Below are 15798 nucleotides of genomic sequence, written 5' to 3'. Positions count from 1 at the left end.
AGCAAAGACATTTGGGAACCATGGCATCGGGCCCCTCCCCCAGAAGATCAGCAAGAACAGCCAGCCAAGACCAAGTTTACCGATCAATGAGAATGGCAGAACTCCAGCGCTAGGGAAATACTGCACATAGAATTCATGGCTTTTTTCCCCCTGATTCTGTAGTCTTTCAAAGTTAATTTTTTTAATTTTCTTTTTTTTCTTTTTCTTTTTCCCTTTTTCAACAAATATCTTACCAATTCCTTTTTTAAAAATCTTTTTATTTTTCATTTTTAGAGTCATATTCTGTCCCTTCATAGTAGTTAACCTTATTTTTTGGTATATATATAAGTTCTCTCTTTAAAATTTTGGGATTCCGTTTCTTCTAACAGACCAAAATATACCTGAAATCTCTAGTGTTTGGCTTTGTTCTAGGGTCCTGCCTGATCACATTCTCCCCCCGCCTTTTTTTTAATTCCTCTTTTCTTTTTTCAACCAACTTCTTATCAATTCCTTTTATAAAATCTTTTATAATTTTCATCTTTACGGTCATATTCCATCCTTTCATCATATTTACCCTTATTTTTGTACATATGTAAGGTTTTCTTTCTTTAAAATTTTGGGAGGCACTTTCTTCTAACAGACCAAAATATGCCCAAAATCTAGTGTGTGGCACTGATCTATGCACCAGCCTGATCATATTTGATCATATTCTTTTTTCTTTTTCTTTTCTTTTTCTTTTTTCTTTCTTTCCCTTTCTTTTCCCCCGGTTTCAGGTCTCTTCTGATTTGTTTAGTGTATATTTTTCTGTGGTCATTGTTACCCTGTTAGCATTTTGTTCTCTCATTCATCTATTGTCCTCTGGACAGAATGACAAGATGGAAAAAAATCACCTCAAAAAAAAAAAAAAAGAACAAGAGGTAGTACCAACTGCCAGAGACCTAATCAATGTGGACATTAGTAAGATGTTGGAAGTAGAGTTCAGAATGACAATTTTAAAGTTACTAGCGGGGCTTGAAAAAAGCATGGAAGATATTAGAGAAACCTTCTCTGGAGAAATAAAAGAACTAAAATTTAACCAAGTCGAGGGGCGCCTGGGTGGCTCAGTTGGTTAAGTGACTGCCTTCAGCTCAGGTCATGATCCTAGAGTCCTGGGATCAAGTCCCGCATCAAGCTCCCTGCCCAGCGGGAAGTCTGCTTCTCCCTCTGACCCTCTCCCATCTCATGCTCTCTCTACCTCATTCTCTCTCTCAAATAAATAAAATCTTTAAAAAATAAATAAATAAAATAAAATTTAACCAAGTCGAAATCAAAAAGGCTATTAATGAGGTGCAATAAAAAATGGAGGCTCTAACTGCTAAGATAAATGAGGCAGAAGAGAGAATTAGTGATATAGAAGACCAAATGATGGAAAATAAAGAAGCTGAGAAAAAGAGAGATAAACAACCACTGGATCATGAGGGCAGAATTCAAGAGATAAGTGATACCATAAGATGAAACAATATTAGAATGATTGGGATACCAGAAGAAGAAGAAAGAGAGAGAGGGGCAGAAGGTATATTGGAGCAAATTATAGCAGAGAACTTCCCAAATTTGGGGAAGGCATCAAAATCCAGGAGGCACAGAGAACCCCCCCTCAAAATCAATAAAAATGGGTCAACACCCCAACATCTAATAGTAAAACTTATGAGTCTCAGAGACAAAGAGAAAATCCTGAAAGCAGCTCAGGACAAGAAATCTGTAACCTACAATGGTAGAAACATTAGATTGGCAACAGACCTATCCACAGAGACCTGGCAGGCCAGAAAGGACTGGCAGGATATATTCAGAGCACTAAATGAGAAAAATATGCATCCAAGAATACTATATCCAACTAGGCTGTCATTGAAAATAGAAGGAGAGATAAAAAGCTTCCAGGACAAACAAAAACTAAAGGAATTTGCAAACACAAAACCAGCCCTACAAGAAATATTGAAAGAGGTCCTCTAAGCAAAGAGAGAGCCTAAAAGTAACATAGACTGGAAAGGAAAACAGACAGTATACAGTAACAGTTACCTTGCAGGGAATACAATGGCACTAAATTTATATCCTTAAATAGTTACCCTGAATGTAAATGGGCTAAATGCCCCAATCAAAAGACACAGGCTATCAGATTGGATTAAAAAACAAGACCCATCAATATGCTGTCTGCAAGAGACTCATTTTAGACCCAAAGACACCTCCAGATTGAAAATGAGGGGGTGGAAAACCATTTACCATGCTAATGGACACCAAAAGAAAGCTGGGGTGGCAATCCTTATATCAGACAAATTAGATTTTAAACCAAAGACTATAATAAGAGATGAGGAAGGACACTATATCCTACTTAAAGGGTCTATCCAGCAAGAAGATCTAACAATTGTAAATATCTATGCCCCTAACATGGGAGCAGCCAGTTATATAAGCCAGTTAATAACAAAATCAAAGAAACACATCAACAACAATACAATAATAGTAGGGGACTTTAACACCCCCCTGACTGAAATGGACAGATCATCTAAGCAAAAGATCAACAAGGAAATAAAGACTTTAAGTGACACACTGGGCCAAATGGACTTCACAGATATATTCAGAACATTCCATCCCAAAGCAACAGAATACACATTCTTCTCTAGTGCCCATGGAACATTCTCCAGAATAGATCACATCCTAGGTCACAAATCAGGTCTCAACTGGTACCAAAAGATGGGGATCATTCCCTGCATATTTTCAGACCACAATGCTTTGAAACTAGAACTCAATCACAAGAGGAAAGTCGGAAAGAACTCAAATACATGGGGGCTAAAGAGCATTCTACTAAAGAATGAATGGGTCAACCAGGAAATTAAAGAAGAATTAAAAAAATTCATGGCAACAAATGAAAATGAAAACACAACTGTTCAAAATCTTTGGGATGCAGCAAAGGCAGTCCTAAGAGGAAAGTATATAGCAACACAAGCCTTTCTCAAGAAACAAGAAAGGTCTCAAATACACAACCTAACCCTACACCTAAAGGAGCCTGAGAAAGAAAAGCAAATAAAGCCTAAACCCAGCAGGAGAAGAGAAATAATAAAGATCAGAGCAGAAATCAATGAAATAGAAACCAAAGGAACAATAGAACAGATCAACGAAACAAGGAGCTGGTTCTTTGAAAAAATTAACAAGATTGATAAACCCCTGGCCAGACTTATCAAAAAAAAAAGAGAAATGACCCAAATCAGCAAAATCATGAATGAAAGAGGAGAGATCACAACCAACACCAAAGAAAAACAAACAATTATAAGAGTATATTATGAGCAACTATATGGCAGCAAATTAGATAATCTGGAAGAAATGGATGCATTCCTAGAGAAGTATCAACTACCAAAACTGAACCAGGAAGAAATAGAAAACCTGAACAGACCTATAACCACTAAGGAAATTGAAACAGTCATCAAAAATCTCCCAAGAAACAAAAGCCCAGGGCCAGATGACTTCCCAGGGGAATTCTATCAGACATTTAAAGAAGAATTAATACCTATTCTTCTGAAACTGTTCCAAAAAATAGAAATGGAAGGAAAACTTCCAAACTCGTTTTATGAGGCCAGCATTACCTTGATCCCAAAACCAGACAAAGACCCCATCAAAAAGGAGAATTACAGACCAATATCCTTGATGAACATGGATGCAAAAATTCTCACCAAAATACTAGCCAATAGGATCCAACAGTATATTAAAAGGATTATTCACCATGACCAAGTGGGATTTATCCCTGGGCTGCCAAGATTGGTTCAACATCCGCAGATCAATCAGTGTGATACAATACATTAATAAAAGAAAGAACAGGAACCATACGATCCTCTCAATAGATGCAGAAAAGGCATTTGACAAAGTACAGCATCCTTTCTTGATTAAAAGTCTTCAGAGTGTAGGGATAGAGTGTACATACCTCAATACCATAAAGGCCATCTATGAAAAACCCACAGTGAATATCATTCTCAATGGGGAAAAACTGAGAGCCTTTCCCCTAAGGTCAGGAACATGGCAGGGATGTCCACTTTCACCCCTGCTATTCAACATAGTACTAGAAGTCCTAGCCACAGCAATCAGACAACAAAAAGAAATAAAAGACATCCGAATTGGCAGAGAAGTCAAACTCTCACTGTTTGCAGATGATATGATACTTTATGTGGAAAACCCAAAAGACTCCACCCCAAAACTGCTAGAACTCATACAGGAATTCAGTAAAGTGGCAGGATATAAAATCAATGCACAGAAATCAGTGGCATTCCTATACACCAACACAAGACAGAAGAAAGAGAAATTAAGGAGTCGATCTCACTTACAATTGCGCCCAAAACCATAAGATACCTAGGAATAAATCTTACCAAGGAGGCAAAGAATCTGTACTCAGAAAACTATAATAAATACTCATGAATGAAATTCAGAAAGACACAAAGAAAGGGAAAAACGTTCCATGCTCATGGATTGGAAGAACAAATATTGTGAAGATGTCAATGCTATCTAGAGCAATCCACACATTCAATGTAATCTCTATCAAAATACCATCAACTTTTTTCAAAGAAATTGAACAAATAATCCTAAAATTTGTATGGTCCAGAAAAGACCCTGAATAGCCAGAGGAATGTTGAAAAAGTAAAGCAAAGCTGGTGGCATCACAATTCCGGACTTCAAGCTCTATTACAAAGCTGTAATCATCAAGACAGTGTGGTACTGGCACAAGAACAGACACATAGATCAATGGAACAGAATAGAGAGCCCAGAATGGACCCTCGACGCTATGGTCAACTAATCTTCAACAAAGCAGGAAAGAACGTCCAATGGAAAAAAGACAGTCTCTTCAACAAATGGTTTTGGGAAAATTGGACAGCCACATGCAGAAGAATGAAACTGGACCATTTCCTTATACTACACACAAAAATAGACTCCAAATGGTTGAAAGACCTAAATGTAAGACCGGAGTCCATCAAAGTCCTAAAGGAGAACACAGGCAGCAACCTCTTCGACCTCAGCCACAGCACCTTCTTCTTAGACACATCGCCAAAGGCAAGGGAAGCAAGGGCAAAAATGAACTATTGGGACTTCATCAAGATGAAAAGCTTTTGCACAGCAAAAGAAACAGTCCACAAAACCAAAAGACAACCAGCAGAATGGGAGAAGATATTTGCAAATGACATATCAGATAAAGGGCTAGTGTCCAAAATCCATAAAGAACTTATCAAACTCAACTGCCAAAGAACAAATAATCCAATCAAGAAATGGGCAGAAGACATGAACAGACATTTTTCCAAAGAAGACATCCAAATGGCCAATAGACACATGAAAAAGTGCTCAACATCGCTCAGCGTCAGGGAAATCCAAATCAAAACCTCAATGAGACATCACCTCACACCAGCAAGAATGGCTAAAATTAACAAGTCAGGAAATGACAGATGTTGGCGGGGATGTGGAGAAAGGGGAACCCTCCTACACTGTTGGTGGGAATGCAAGCTGGTGCAACCACTCTGGAAAACAGTATGAAGTTTCCTCAAAAAGTTGAAAATAGAGCTGCCCTATGACCCAGCAATTGCATTACTGGGTATTTACTCCAAAGATGCAAATGTAGTTATCGGAAGGGGTACGTGCTTCCCAATGTTTATAGCAGCAATGTCCACAATAGCCAAACTATGGAAAGAGCCAAGCTGTCCATCTACAGATGAATGGGTAAAGAAGATGTGGTATATATATACAATGGAAAATTATGCAGCCATCGAAAGGAATGAAATCTTGCCATTTGCAACGACATGGATGGAACTGGAGGGTATTATGCTGAGCAAAATAAGTCAATCAGAGAAAGTCATGTGTCATATGATCTCACTGATATGAGGAATCTTAATCTGAGGAAACAAACTGAGGGTTGCTGGAAGGATGGGGTGGCTGGGTGATAGACATTGGGGAGGGTATGTGCTATGGTGAGCACTGTGAATTGTGTAAGACTGTTGAATCACAGACCTGTACCTCTGAAAAAAATAATACATTATATGTTAAAAAAAGAAAAAGATAGTAGGAAGGGAGAAATGAAGGGGGGGAAATCGGTGGGGGAGACAAACCATGAGAGACTATGGAATCTGAGAAACAAACTGAGGGTTCTAGAGGGGAGGGGTGTGGGGGGATGTGTTAGCCTGGTGATGGGTATTAAAGAGGGCACGTACTGTATGGAGCACTGGGTGTTATATGCAAACAATGAATCATGGAACACTATATCAAAAACTAATGATGTAACCATGAGAGATGATGGACTCTGAAAAACAAACTGAGGGTTCTAGAGAGGAGGGGTGTAGGGGGATGGGTTAGCCTGGTGATGGGTATTGAGGAGGGCACGTTCTGCATGGAGCACTGGGTGTTATGAACAAACAATGAATCATGGAACACTGCATCAAAAACTAATGATGTAATATATGGTGATTAACATAACAATAAAAAATTAAAAAAAAAACTAATGGGGGCGCCTGGGTGGCTCAGTTGGTTAAGCGACTGCCTTCGGCTCAGGTCATGATCCTGGAGTCCCGGGATCGAGTCCTGCATCGGGCTCCCTGCTCAGCGGGGAGTCTGCTTCTCCCTCTGACCCTCTCCCCTCTCGTGCTCTCTATCTCTCATTCTCTCTCTCAAGTAAATAAATAAAATCTTTAAAAAAAAAAAAAACTAATGGTGTAATGTATGGTGATTAACATAACATAATAAAAAAAAAATAGAACCTGACCATTGAGAACAAAGGTCTGAATTGGAGTTCCAGACACAAGACAGAGCTAGTAAACTGTAGGATTTTTACGTTTATTTTCTTCATCTTCATGAGGGAAGAAAAAAAATTTAGTTCACAGACCTGTTGTGGGAATTTAATGAGATAATCTTTGCAAAGTGCCTAGCACACTGGTTGGCACATAAAAAGTACTCAACAAACATTAGCCATTGCTAAAATTATTTGTAATGCCTCCTCTTTCAAAAGATTATGGCACATATTCTGTTTGTAATATTTTGTTTATGGAAATTATATGCTTTTGACGGCCGAATTTGTACTGCTCCTTTATTTCTTCATCCATCATTTGATAGCATACTAGTAAACGTCAATTCGTACTAACTGGAACTAGTATGATAAGCTACCCTTTTTTTCTATCAGTTTTAGAAGTCTTTGAACATGGTATAAAAAAATCTGCCTTTTCTTTTCTTTTTTTTTTTAGATTTATTTATTTATTTAACAGAGAGAGAGAGAGACAGAGAGGCAGAGGGAGAGGGAGAAGCAGACTCCCCGCTGAGCTGGGATCCTGATGTGGGGCTCGTTCCCAGGACTTGGAGATCATGACCTGAGCCGAAGGCAGACGAAAAATCTGCCTTTTCTAGCTTGAAGGTCTGTGATGCCCTAATGGTAATGCTACAGGAAAAACATTAGATATAAAGTTCAACTTTTTAAAACTGTCTTGAAGTTGGCAACCAATAATTTAAAAGAGATTGACATGTTTCAATGTGACTAAAACTATAAATTATTAAATTGTTCTTTTCAGGTGTTTCCTTGGTTGTATTTCTACAGTGTAGGTATTTTATATGTGAAGAATTGATGCAAGAAAAATGTAAAACAAATATTAGGTCCATACTAGACTGTCTTTCTCCACTTCTTGAATTGTACAAGTTTTGGTCAAACATACATATAAATGTGTAAAATGATATTTAATGATTATTATAATATTATTATATATAATTCACAAAATATAGAATAATATATAATACATGTAGCTATATATAACAAACATATAAAATATATTAAATGTATATAAATTACATATATATTTTATACAAAATATGTGCTTAAATATATAAATACATATAATATATATATATATACACACACACACAAAGCTGGAGACCCAGGAAAGCCAGTGGAGTAATTCAGTCTGAGTCCAAAAGCCCAAGAACCGATGCAGCCAATGGTGCAAATCCCATCCTGAGGGAAGATGAGAAGTTTCAGCTTAAGCAAGAAGGCAGAAGAAAAAAAGGGATAATTCATTTTTCTTTTACCTTTTGTTCTAATTAGGCCCTCAACAGATTGGATGACGCCCACCCACACTGGAGAGGGCAGTCTGCTTTACTGAATCCACTAGTTCAAATGCTCATCTCATCCAGAAACACTCTCACAGATACACCCATAAATAATGTTTACTCTGGGCTCCCTTAACCAGTTAAGTTGACACATAAAATTAATGACTACACTTGCTTTTATCCCTAAAAGTTAAAGTAATTTTGAAAATCAAGCTCCGAAAATAAGACTATAGATCTTATGATTAAAACAGTGCCAGAGGGGCACCTGGCTGGCTCAGTCGTTAAATGTCTGCCTTCAGCTCAGGTCATGATCTCAGGGTCCTGGGATCAAGCCCCGCATGGGGCTCCCTGCTCAGTGGGAAACCTGCTTCTCCCTCTTCCACTCCCCATGCTTGTGTTCCCTCTCTGCCAAATAAATAAATAAAATCTTAAAAAAAAATAGTGCCAGAAAGATGTATCATTAAGAAATTATGTTTTATTGGTTTACTGTTGCTAGCTAAAAGAATATCAAGTCAAGTTGATTTCAGAATACATATATATGAATATATGTATATTCTGTCTCATATATATATTCTAGATTAGAATAAACATTTTTAATAAAAATAAAGTAATAATCTCCTCAAAGTTTCTTCAAAGTCTTTTTCAAAGTGACAAAAAAATGCTAATATGAAATAAGAGTTGTTCAATGATATTTTACCAAAATTATTTTAGAACTCCATTGAAAACAGTTGTAGAGCATAGTTGGTCTACTTTTAATATTTATATAATTAACCCAACATATTTATTGAATACCCACTGTAAGTTCAGCTTTCTGTTAAGATTTTGGATGATAATTTAATCAAAGGCGTGCTATTTACCACATTGATTTCACACTCTCTTAATGAAAACATGGAATCCACACATAAAAATATAACTTTTCCATGATATAGTAATAAAAAATGATATGCATATTCTGTGCCTAATTCATTCATTATTTGGACAGCTTTGATGTTCCAGGTACTTTTTTATGAACCAGGTTTATAGCAATGAACAAAACAGACAAACATCTCTGCCTTCATGGAAATTACATTTTTCTTAGCAGAGACACACAGAATGTATAGTATGTCAGCTAAGTAATACAGGAAAAAAATAAAAACAGAGGAAGTAGGGTGTAGTGGTAGGGATCAGGGCTAGCTTTACTGAGGAGGTCATTCTGAGCCATGACCAGAATGGCAGAGAAAGTGAGCCATGAGAAACCCATAGAAGAGCATTCCAGGCAAAGAGATCAAAAGATGGAAACCTATTGAAGAAGGAACATTGCTGCCATGTTTGAGTAACAAGCAAACACACTGGAGTGGTTGGAGTAGCGTGAGTGAGGTTGAGTAACTAGAGAATAAATTAGAGAGGTAAAGAGGCCCAGAGTGCTCAGAACACTGTGAGCATTTTGGTCAGGCTTTGGCTTTATTCTGAGGGAGATGGAGAGCTGCTGGAAAGTTTTGAAAAGAGGAGTACATTATATGATGTACAGTTTAATAGGATGACTTCAGTTTCTGTGTTAAGAATAGCTAGTAGCAAAGGCAAGAGAAGAAATAGAGAAAGAAACTAGTTAAGAAGATATTGCAAAGATACAAAATACAATGATGCTGGTTTATGCCAAGATAAAATAGTAAAGTAGTGAGTTTGATTCTGGATACATTTCAAAAGAGAAACTAACAGTACTCACAAATTGATTAGATGTGGAGTATGAAAGTAGGAGAAGAGTCAAAGGTGACATTAGAGTTTTGGATTAACATTATTAAAAGATGGAATTGCTATTACCCAAGATGGTGAATATTACAAGAGATGCAGAAGCTCATTCTAGACATATTAATAGAGAACGAATATGTTAAATGGCATTTGATTATAAGTCTATAGTTCAGGAGTGAGGACCAAGCTAGAGCAATAATTTGGAAGTTGTCAAAGACTTTTTTCTGGGGCATGTCAATGTTCAAAGGTAGGATAATGGAGAGGAAAAGCAGCAAAAGGCACTGAGAAGCCGCAGCCATGTGTAGAAGTAGACTATAGAATGGTGCCAAGCAAAGGCAAATGAGGAAAGTATTTCAAGAAAGAGGAAATAAGCAAACTTTTCAAATGCTTTCAAATATTATGATTGAAAAATGTAACATTGAATTGAGCAGGAAGAAATTGGGTCTGGAATATTACAAACCATCCCCAAATGAACATTTAGTTAGTTCATGGTTTTTTGGTTCTGCTAATCCTGGTTAGACTTAGCTGGTCTTAGCTGGATTTGTTCATTCACCTGCAATGGCTGACAGGTCAGCTTGGGGCTAGCTGTTCTTGGAAGTTTACAGCAAGGAAACCTGTGTCTACTCCATGTGGTTTCATGTCTTCTATCAGGCAGCCCAGACTTTTTCATATGGTGGCCAGGGAGGGTTCCAAGAAAATAAGCAGAAGCATGCAAGAAATTTTGAGGCCTAGGGGTGCCTGGATGGCTCAGTCGGTTAAGCATCTGACTCCTGATTTTGGCTCAGGTCATGATCTCAGGGTCATGGGATCAAGCTCAATGTCAGGCTCCGTGCTCAGTGTAGTCTGTTTGTCCCTTTCCCTCTGCTCCTTCCCCTGCTGTCTCTCTCTCTCTCTCTCTCAAATAAATAAATAAAATCTTAAAAAAAAGACGTTTAAGAAATTTTGAGGCCTAGACTTGACACTGGAACAGTATCACTTCCACTATATTCTTTTGCTAAATCATGAGGTCAGCCCAGATAAAAAATGGAAAGATAATCTCCATCTCCTAATAGTAGTCACATTGCAAACAACATGAATAAGAGAGGAGGAAAGGATTGTGACAATGTTTACAATTTACCACAGTGACACTGACAAGAGCATGCTAAAAATGAAGAATGCAAATATATTTCATAATTTTTTAAAAGGTATAACCTATTAATATTGAATTCTATGTTTTGTGATTCATCAAAATTAAGTTATATGCTGGAAAGGAATACACAAAAAATATTTTAAATAATTATCTATTTGCTGAGATAAGTTGTTTTACATCACATCATTTCATGATCCTCAGCCTGGGATATTGTATGCAGTGGCATACCTGGAAGTACACAAAGTCCCAGAGTAAGTTAGACACATTTTCCTAAAGGGTAAAATTTACCCTCAAAACAATGGGAAAAATGATTCACATTTTAAGAAAAATATTTAAATGCTATATAAATTATTACAAAATTCCCATGATTTTAAAGGTAAATCAATGATATTTCATGCTTGTGACATCTCAAGCTCTAATATGATGAGTTCAAGCTTCTTGGCCATTAGGAGTGCTTTGATGGAAAATTTGAGAAGAATGATCATGATTTATGTGCCCTGAGAATATATAACAGTATCCTATGTTTTTGCAGAAAACTTAAGAAATGAAATAGTTGAGTATACATATTTAAATAATGTGACCTACTAGTCACTTTATTTTTTTGTGAAATGTTAATAATTCATTTTAAAAACAATATTAATGTATCTTAATGATATTGTAGAAATAGTAAATTTAGAGAACCAGATTTGTTCTTCTCACTTGCTTATTAGTTAACTCTGGAGAAGTTACTAAAAAGTGGACTTGGGTATCCTCATCTATTCCATCTATTCAGTGGGGCACTAATGCTGGCACAAGCTACATAATATGACCCCAGCAAGGATAGAGTGAAGTATTATATAAAGGATCAAAACACGTGTGACTGATAATCATGTTTTTATTAAATAGATTTATCAGCATTATGGCTTCCAGTCAACATGTATACTACATATTCTGTGAATAAAATATGACTTGGATGTTCGTATCTTAGGTACTGGCATTTATTCTGGATGATATAAGACTTTTAAAAATAAAATTTATATCAAATATTACAAAGACAACATTTCAGACCAGTTTAAGGACTGGAATCCTGCGAGTTCTGGAATTGGTTTTCAGCACCACGGATAGCGTTAATGCAAACGCTGGGAAAGATTAAGGCTTTAGGATCAAAAGACCTCAGCAGGGAGAATTTTAGTTCATATACTTGTCCCCAGATTTGAATGGTATTGTGAAAAAGTGGAAAGAATTAGAAATTTAAGAATGAACCAGATCTTCACAATGGCTAACAGAAAAATTAATTAAACAGATCTATATTGAACACATAATATGCTCAGTGTAACTGGTGTTATTTGCCAAATGCATTCTCATAATAATTTTTCTCTTATCCCGCTAAGAATGTGTAACTACACATTTACTACAATTATCAAATTTCATATAGCATGTAAATTGATATCCGTATATTTTGAACTATCTTAAGAACTTGGGTTGGCTAAAGATTTTCATTTGCCTTTTAGTAATTTCATTGTCCAAAATTAACTTTAATCCTCCAAAGTTGCCTCCCAATAGCAAAAATAACAACATAACAAAGAATTTCTCTAGTAACAAAAATTTAAACAACTTCTCCACGAAGAGGCACCAGTAAAGATAAATTTGGCTTCTAAAATTATTTTATAGGAGATACATGTTACTTTTTAAGGTAGTAAATAAAGTTAAGTAAGTCTTAAGGTAAACATTAGGTTTGTAATGCTATGAAAAGCTTCCATTTAGCTTAAATATAATGTAAATAAATTTAAACCCCAAAAGTAGGATTACAAATTTTAAAAATGTATACCATAATGCTTCTTAAATGTTTAATTTATAAGTAATTAAGGTAGCTGATTTCAAATACAGTGGAATTATGTGCTATACACCATTTAATCAAACTTGCTAAATACAGTGTTGCTGAAGGATCTTGAATGAAAATGGTTCCAGTTTTGGCCAGGAGATGGAGCTGTCATGTAAGATGCAGGCTTATATTTATTTATTTATTTATTTATTTTTCAATTCAGCATGCTGCTTTCTAACAGACAGTGGGTACCATCGAGTGAGCGTCAGAGCAGAAAGCTAAAGCAGAAGCAGAGAGGATGCTGCAGCCGTCCTGTCTTGTTTTTCCTTCTTCAGTGAGGATGGATCACATGTGAAATTTTAACCTTCTGCTTTAGTCAAAATTCTGAAGAACTGCAGTGGAGACTATTATATTCACCACATATATGGATTCTGTGCTATGATTTACAATTCCCTTTATTTCAGGTAAGGCAACATGATTCTAGCTTTGATCTATCCATGAATTGTTATTTGTGTTAGTGATAATTAAAATAAGGTGTGTGCTTTGTAAGCTTGGATTTAGATCTAAAAGATTGAATAGCTCTAATTCTAGCTGCCCTAGATCTTTAAATCTTCATGCATTGAAATGAGATTCAACTCTGACATGCTGTATTTTAATATTTATTTGGCTTTCTGACCTTTACTGCCCATCTGTGACTACATTTGTGTACCTTTGGAAGGTGAAGCTTTCAAAGTGAAGGATGGGTCTTCCTCTCACAAGGGAAATACTGCTCCTTAATGAGGTGAACAAATTATAGAGATGTAATGAAGCAGATTAACATGGCAGTGGCTTTGCCAAAGCCCAGGACTGAGCCTTGTGATAGACGCCTCAGAGGCATACCAACATTCTGAACCCAAAGGCCTTCTGAACAATTCCTGCCAACAATGATGGTATGGATTATTTATGGGTTTCTTTTCCATTTTAGGAAAAAATATGTAAGTCATTTCTCCCATGAAAGATTTATGTAATGTGTTTAATAGACTTGGAATGAGAGTAGAGTCCCTCTCCCTCTCCCAGTATGGATGTAAGGAGAAAACTAAAAACAGATTAATTGCTGAGAAAATGGATTTTTCTTAGGTTTCAGTGGATTTGTGATGATAGGCCATTTAAACTAGTTGATATTGTATAAGGTACTCACATTTTAAATTATTTTTGGTCCTGTAACATTAGCTGTGCTAAAAGGTGGAATGACTCAGGAGCTGGAAATTGCATGCAACAGCCTTGCTTTTCTCTGCTGCTTCTTAGATTTCCCCCTAAATCCCCCTTTTATTGTTATCAACTTAATAGGAAGAAAGCTGTTTAGAAATCCTGTATTTAAAAATCGTAATTGTCACTTGTGTCAATTTAAAGTAAAATTTTAAAACACTGAAAAATTATTTTTGTATGATTGTTTTAAAATATCTCATTTCTGTCTCTTTGAGAAGAGCAGTGTGTTTATATGTGTCTGTGTGATGGTGGTGGTAGAGATAGCAGGTACGGGGATGCATCAGTATGTTTCTATCTTACTCATAATTTTTCTATAAAGAGGTAGTTGTGCTGTGTCAGAGGTTGTGAAAGCTATGGGTCATGATTTTATAGAATGGTTGGAACCACCAAAGGAAAAAAATCCATTCTTTTGACATGTGAGGCCTATAAGGAGTTTTAAGTTCCACATAGTTCTATATATATGGCAATTTTTAGAATCACAGATTTTTAGCATTTATTTATTTCATCATTAAAAAAAACCTGTGGCTGAGAGACTCGGTTTCCCACAGCCACATGGTAAATTAGAATCAGAAGCAAGGCTAGAACACTGATTGACAGTTTTCAATGTCTTTCATAGCAGTAACACAATTTACCTTTAGTGTGGACATATCCAAACGGCATATACCAGATGTGCTGATATTGACTCTGTGTGTGTGTGTGTATGTGTGTGTGTGTGTGTGTGTGTGAACTCTATGAAATATAGTTTCTTTCAAGGTACACATTATGTTACTTAGTGGCATATTGTATAGGGTGCTCTTGACAAAGCATCCAGGAAAACTAAAACAACTATGGAGATTCTCTTTTCTTAGTATTCTCCTTTCCCATTCAATGAGGTATATTATTCTATTCTATACCCATAAATGATATGGATGGTCACATACTAGCCCACATCTCTATTCTTCCTACCTAATAAGAATAGACTGTACCTATAGATTAGTCTATTGACGCTTACAAAAACATCATCCTATGCTCTGGCCTTCCCTTTTTTTTTTTTTTTTTCATTTACTAAGCACAGACTGTGCCCTACTTCTGCAGTATCTTGAGAAAGTAAAAGGATTAAATAAAATGTGTCACTTACACAAACAGTATTTATGGGGTACAATGTATCTATCAAGAACTGTCCATGGTAGAGATTGAGACATAAACAAAGGCACAGAGTTTTCTTCATGGAAATGTGCATGTACAAATAGTACTATACCTCAAAATATTATAAACATCAAAGTAAGAATGAAGACAGGTGAGAAGGTGAATGGAACAGGTATATGATGTGCACCCATCAGGCACACTGTGTTACATCCGGAGATGTAATAAGCCAACAGTCAAAATTTCTGTCCATGAGGAGTTCAGAGCCCAGAGTAAACAATTTTAAGAGGATATGATAGTTAAATTAGAGCTTTATGGGTGAGTTTTTTATAAACAAATAAATGTAGAAAGTTGCTCATTCTATGGGGCACCTGGGTGGCTCAGTCATTAAGCATCTGCCTTTGGCTCAGGTCATGATCCCAGGGTCCTGGGATCGAGCCCCACATCGGGCTTTCTGCTCAGCAGGAAGCCTGCTTCTCCCTCTCCCACTCCTCCTGCTTGTGTTCCCTCTCTCACTGTCTCTCTGTGTCAAATAAATAAATAAATAATCTTTTAAAAAAAAGTTGCTCATTCCAGGAACAAAGGGGTGAGGCAGGCAAATGGAGACCTCTAGGACATCATATAGGGAAATTACAGAGAATGGTAATCCAATCAGTGAAGCCTGAGAGTGTTGTGGCTTTTTTTTTTTTTTTCTGGAGCAGCAAAAGTTAATATA

General features: G+C 36.5%; 1 protein-coding gene across 2 annotated transcripts in view; it reads left to right on the top strand.

The window, feature by feature from the left end:
- Positions 1 to 12966: 12966 nt before the first annotated feature.
- Positions 12967 to 15798, top strand: part of SCN2A (sodium voltage-gated channel alpha subunit 2) — a 138402-nt gene continuing 135570 nt past the window's right edge. For both annotated transcript variants that reach the window (XM_025852866.2, XM_025852874.2), the window contains exon 1: positions 12967 to 13180. The gene's annotated coding sequence lies outside the window, so the exon portion shown is untranslated. The remainder of the gene's footprint in view (positions 13181 to 15798) is intronic.

This window comes from Callorhinus ursinus, unplaced genomic scaffold (assembly GCF_003265705.2).
Source record: "Callorhinus ursinus isolate GAN/ISIS: 27379988/994484 unplaced genomic scaffold, GSC_fseal_2.0 scaffold2, whole genome shotgun sequence".
Lineage (NCBI taxonomy): Eukaryota > Metazoa > Chordata > Mammalia > Carnivora > Otariidae > Callorhinus > Callorhinus ursinus.
This window is presented reverse-complemented; position numbering and strand designations above follow the sequence as displayed.